We start from the raw sequence: 6,422 nt of genomic DNA, 5'->3' as shown, positions 1-6,422 counted from the left end.
CTTGGCTAACACTACACATCTAATAAAGATTAAAGAGGTGAGACTCAATTGAAATCTATCAACTGTTCAGTCTGATGGGTGTATGAGGCCATTTCATTTTACGATTCAGGTAATAGTGGCTGGTGAGTTGAAAGAGGCGTGTAGCTCAGAGTGGGGAGCCCCTTGGAGATGGCTTTACAAAAAGCCTTTTAGTGAGGATGTCACAACAAAGAAAAGTGTAATCAATATTTCAGGACAGGGGGCCTTGTCCAAGGTCCTCTCCACTCTCATGGTTCGTGTAGATTACCTGCTTGGCCTTTTGTAAACCCATGCCTGTTTGTACTCCAAGCACAGTTTTCTGGAGAAGAAATACAAGAAGGTTGCCTAGTTCATTCAGGGAAGGGGCATATGCTAGGGCCTGGTGCCATCTAAAGGTCTAGGGCCCAGAAGGTCAGCAAAGCAGGTAGCTTGATCCTTGCAAGTAGAATAATTCTGAATGGGACTGCCTAGAGGCCCTGGCTGTTTGGGTTTTGTCTCTTTTCTACATTCTGTCCAAATAGGCAGTGGCCTCAGGAGCTGGCATGGTAACAGTCCAAGCAGGGAACAACATGAGTTCCTACTGGAGACCCAGGCCAGGAATTTCTTCAGGTCTTCATGGGAAAGAGCTATCCAAGTTTTAGGATCCTCAACTTAGGTTACCAGCTCAGATACACAAGTCTTTTCTCTTAAACCATATTTGTGAATATCAGTCAGAATTATCAGATCAAAAGCATGGGCTTGAAGTCAGACAGATCTGGCTTTGAGTTCCAAATGGGTCATTAGTCAGCTATGTGGCTTTGAGCAAGTTATTCCCTCTGAGCCTCAGTTTCTTTACCTGTAAAACAGCAATAAAACTCTCTCCTTCAGAGTCGCTAAAGGGAATGAACAATATGTGTCATGGCACCTGGCACAGTCACTGGTACATAGTAGAGACTCGGTAATGGTTGGTTCCTTTCCCCTTCTTCCTCTAACCATTTCCTACCCTGTCCTTCTCCTTCCACAAATTTTGAGGCATCAAAGATTCAGGGGAATGAATAGGTCCAAGTAAAATGACACACCCTGTGAAACACCACTTGGGGATGAGTCTTAACTTCAGAGGGCATCCAGGGCAATCATTTGCCTCCTGCATGGGCTAATCCAATCCCACAGGAATCCCTGTTGGTATGCCTAGTTCATTTTCGAACCCATAGGCAAATTGAAGCCATCATGAATGTGAGAAAACAATGTGGGAAGTGAGTCATGTATTCAAAGAAATAAAACTGCTAATAACTCTTCACCCCTTCCAAGATAGACAAGGCATACAGGGAGGAGGGCAGGGAGAGAGGGGTTATCTTGGAATCATTCATTGTTTTTGTTGTTACTGGGTGTTGGTAGCCAAGTCTTTAGATTATCTGGAGCTACAAGACACTCACTACCATACAGGGGAGGAAGTAGAGGTTATTAATAACCACAATTACCCTAGAGCAAAGGGCTCCCTTTCACATCCATAGTTGGTGAGGTGGAGCTTCTCTTTTAACCTTCTTGTGCTTCCGTATGGCAGTGGGCAGATTGGAGAACATTGTAAAACACTTGACTTTGCTGTGTCTCAGGACTTTTCCCCCTCTGTCCATCTCCCACCCCCACAGACCCCCAAACCTTCCCTCCTTTGTGCAAATCTGTTTTCACCACAGGAGCACATGCTGTCTCTTCTAGCTACAACACTACTTGCTAATTCAACGATTCATCTTTAATGAGGCCCCCTGCCAATGTTTAAATAGCATTCAGAACAAAGAAAAGGCAATATTTCCAAAACAGCTGCTTCTACTGCATCCTCATAGCTCATCTCTTCAGAAAATCAAGAAAAACGCATCCATAGAGACAGAAGATAGAAAAATACTTGGTTATTATAAATATCTATGTTATCTATACATGGATGTAGATATAGATAAAATGCTTGCAAATGCTTGCCTCAATAAGGCCAGAACTGTCAAATATAAGCACCCTAAAAGTTTTGTTGGTCTCAGATAGTACTGTTGTAGCCAGGTTTTAATTTAGCTTTCAGATTCTTTTTCGGAACTGTTCGGGATCATACACAAAAGTGGAACAGTGTAGGATTTGAAATTAGAGCAATACAGGCCACCTTTTGGCTGCATCATTTACTATTGGTGGAAGTGGGGAGATCACTTAAGCGCTCTGCCCATGTATTTTTAGTTGGTAAACTGGAGATTATACCATCTTCCATTCTGGATATATGTTGACAATGATTAGTACAGTAGTTCGCAAACAGGAGGCACATGATAAATGCTAATGTCATTTCCTGTTTAAATTAAGCCCTTCCAAAACAATAAAGAGTGGTCAGAGTCTGAAGGGCTCTGTCTGTGTTTCCAGAAGTACTGCTTCAGTGGCCCCCAGGCAATAAGAAGTGTTCACATTAGCCACCCCAAAATGGACCTCTTTGTTCCTGCATTAGAGTCATTCTTTGAATAAGAAAGTGGAAGATGGAGGATCATCTAAAGAAAGTGCCTGGCAAAAATTCACACGTGCCTTTTATTTTATTTTTTAAAGGGAGATTGAAAGTAACAAAAGACTAGAGAAAAAGTAGTAAAACAAACCCAAGGAAACTAGAAGGAAGGAATGAATACTTCTTAATAAGTTAATGAACTCTAAAAACAGAAAAATAGTCTAATTTATTTAAAACAATCCAAGAAATGGTTTTTTGATTGAGGGGAGAAAGGTAAAGCTTGAAAAATATTGAATTAAGAAAAAAGAGAGAAATATTCAACATCAGGCCTGAGACAGGATATGTAAACACAAATGAAACTTTTTAGTTATTTGTGAAGGATGGAGCAGATGTTCAGAGAGATACGGGGAAAGAGCCCAACAAGACAAAAAAAAAAGGGCAGGCCCTTGAGTTCCCCTCACTGGCTGCCTGGCTGTTAAAATCTTCTTGGAATCCCATCTGATAACTTTATTTTTCTTTCTTTCTTTCTTTCTTTCTTTCTTTCTTTCTTTCTTTCTTTCTTTCTTTCTTTCTTTCTTTCTTCTTTCTTTCTTTCTTCTTTTCTTTCTCTTTCTTTCTTTCTTTCTTTCTTTCTTTCTTTCTTTCTTTCTTTCTTTCTTTCTTTCTTTTTTTCTTTCTTTCTTCTTCTGCCACTTTGAAGTTGATTTTTTCTACCTGCAATCTAAGGAGCATTGCCTATATAATTACGAAAATAGCAAGTAACAAAGTGGTTTGTGTAGCATGATCCTGTTTTTGTTAAGCAAAATATGTGTTACCATCTATAAAATAGAACCTGGAAAATGGTAACATTGGAGGTACTTGGTAACGGGATTATGGGTGCATTTTATTTTCTGCTTTTTGCTTAGATAACTAATTCTTCGTGTGTGTCGGCAGGAAAAGGTTGCTGTTTGGCCTTTAGTAGCAGATTTATGTGATCTAGCCAATCAGATTAGCTGGATCTCAGTTGTGTCTTTAGGAGTTCAGTGCCTGGCCCTGGAGGGAGAGACACAGGGCAGGGATGTTTTAAGAGCAGAAGGAGAGTGTGGCTGTGGTAAGGACTGGAGTCTTATAGAACATCAGTGGGTGATATAAATGGGATGAGAGGTTAAGGGGCAGTGGAAAAAGCTCGCAGGTGAATCCAGTGTTCACTGAGAAACCCTGCTAAAGGACATAGCTTTTATGTTTGGTTGCTAAGAGAAAGTGAAACTTAGACAGTTGTTATCAGGAATTATTTGGTTGCAAGGAACTGGAATTCTTTCACACTTAAAGTTTTAAAAAGTTTCATAAAAGGAGATGGGGACATCTCATTAACCCCCAATTGCAAACCACAGACTGCTTTCTCTCCATGTTTCCTTCTGTGTCTTTGTCTCTGTCTCCTTCTCCCTGAATCTGTTGGTTCTCCACTTCTTTCTGCTCTTTTCCTTACAGCCCAGATGCCTCTGCAAGCTTTGAAGCCACCTTGGATGAAACCAGAGTGCTGGCCTCACCCATTCTGAACTTCTAAGGCGCATTACCTTGTGGGACAGTTTTCTGTATTTGTTTCTTTCACCTCTATAAATGATGGTATAAATGAACTCTTCCCTTTCTCTTTTGTCAAGCACCTGAAAGCTGCTCAACAGATAAATGGCCGTTTTGAGTAACAAATATGACAATGTGAGTCAAAATACTTTATAAACTGAAGTACCATGTGATATTTTGTTATATTCATTCAAGGCAGGCTCTATTGCATTTTTGCTCCAGGCCTGCTCCTACTGGAATGTTCAGGCAGGCCAGGAGAAAAACTAAAAATAATTTTACCACCTGATCTGGCTCGGAAGTCAGATGACATATCTCAATATGTAACAGTGCCTATCTCTGTACCTGGCACAGAGCAGCCTCTCACATTTTGTTAAATCTCTGAAGATGGGTCTGTTCTCTCAAGAAGGGCCAGAGGCAGGATGCACAAAATAGAACCAGATGTTCACAGAAGCTTTCTGAGGTCCTGGGGGTTGTTTTCAATGAAGAGACTCTTCCAGCAGCTGGAGGTAGGTTGAGCCACAACTTATTAGAGGCTTAATGCCTACATCAGGCTCAGTCACACAGCTTTGTTGTAATTATTTGACCTTTATCATCTTTTCCCATGCTCATGTCTCTTTTATGTCCAGAAACTATAGCTCTAAGGATCTCTTTTTAAAGTTTCTTTTTATTTTTTTAAAGTAATTAATTATTTTTTAATTTTAATTTTTTTTTTGAGAGTACACACATGCTTTCAGGGGAGGGAGAGGCAAAGAGAGAGAGAGAATCTTAAGCAGGCCCCATGCCTAGCATGGAGCCCGATGTGGGACTCGATCTCATGACCCTGAGATCATGACCTGAGCCAAAATCAGGAGTCAGACACTTAACCAACTGACCTACCCAGGCACCCCTCTAAGGACCCTTTTTTGATGCTTGACCTTCTACTTGGCACAGCTCATACTCAATATCCTTCTACACTAACTTGCAATAGCATTGTACTTCTCCTTAGTTGTTCTTAGATAACTCTGCCTAATTATTACTCTGAATTGCTTTATTTTAGATTATTCTGATTATGAATTATGACCTGAATCCTTATAGAAGTAGGGTTAGGTAAAAAAACAAAAACAAAAACAAAAAAAACCCGTTTAAATAGCTGTTCCACTGCAACCTTGCTCAGTGGCCTTTAGGAGTATTTCCTGTTGAGCAGAACTCATCCTGGCCATCGGCTCTCACTTTTCCAATCCTATCACCCAACATTTCCTTCAATGAGACATTAATTAAACAAGTATTTGTTCAATATTGATATATGTCAGATCTCTGGTGTTGCTTGCTTATTTGTTTTGATATTACTAAACCAGTGCTTTCACAAAGCTTGGAACACAGACAAATGACAAAAATTCTAAAATTTGTTTCCGCTCATCTGTGATAGATATGGATGGTAGATCATGTCCAGTCACTTTGCCTTTACCTTTCTGTGATACAGACTTTGGAATGCTACAAACAACCCTTCCATATTCCTTTGCAGTCACGAGTGACTATGTTCTTGCTGCTGAGGCCAATGAAATATAAGCAGAAGTGAGGCCTTGTGTCACCTTCCTTCCTCCTGCCTGCAGTGATTGTGGGACCTGAAACACAGCAGCCATCTCTCAGGCTGGAAGAAAAGGAGAGGAGAGACCTCGATTTCTGGATGGCACTTGCCCTGGGTAGCCTATGCTAATGTGTTGCCATGTGAGACATATTAATGTCTTACCTTTTAGCCATTGTTTGTAGACCAATCCCAACACACATATCTGCTCTCTTATAAGAGCTTGGTTTGCAATATCTCACTTCATTTAGCAATAACCCATCAAGTCCATCTAGCATGACTTATGTTAACATGGACAGTCCAAATTGCCTCCATGCAGGGACTACTCAACTTTAGTTATAGGAATAATCATAATTAACATAAAAATCATATATAATATCATTTAATAGATGAACTACAAATAAGAGATGAGCACCATTTCATTCAAACCAGTGGGCCCATCAGGTCCTTTCCTCACTAATCTGTTTCTACTTTCCATTTAATTGCCCCAGTTATGCAGGCCTTCCAGCACACATGACTTTATTTGATCCCAGAGTCATGGATTTGCACTCTCCCACTCCTCTACAACATTGCCTTCTTGTCAGTTCTCATCTTGCTTGTCCTCTTCCCTTCTTCTTAAAGAACCATTCACTAGTCCTGGAGCACATATCTTGGTGAATTGGCTCCCCGGTGGTGGTCTCTATTCATACTATCTATGTTACTTATTTCTGATTTTTTTTCCACTTCTTGGAACATGGGAAGATTGTATAGCCCCAACCTCTTGAATTAGCCATGACCATATGACTTGTTTCAGACAACACCCACAGGAGCTAGTGTGCAGTTCTCCACATTCCCTCTCTACTGCTG

This window comes from Canis lupus, chromosome 25 (assembly GCF_003254725.2).
Source record: "Canis lupus dingo isolate Sandy chromosome 25, ASM325472v2, whole genome shotgun sequence".
NCBI classification, from domain to species: Eukaryota; Metazoa; Chordata; class Mammalia; order Carnivora; family Canidae; genus Canis; species Canis lupus.
Note: the sequence above shows the minus strand (reverse complement) of the source record.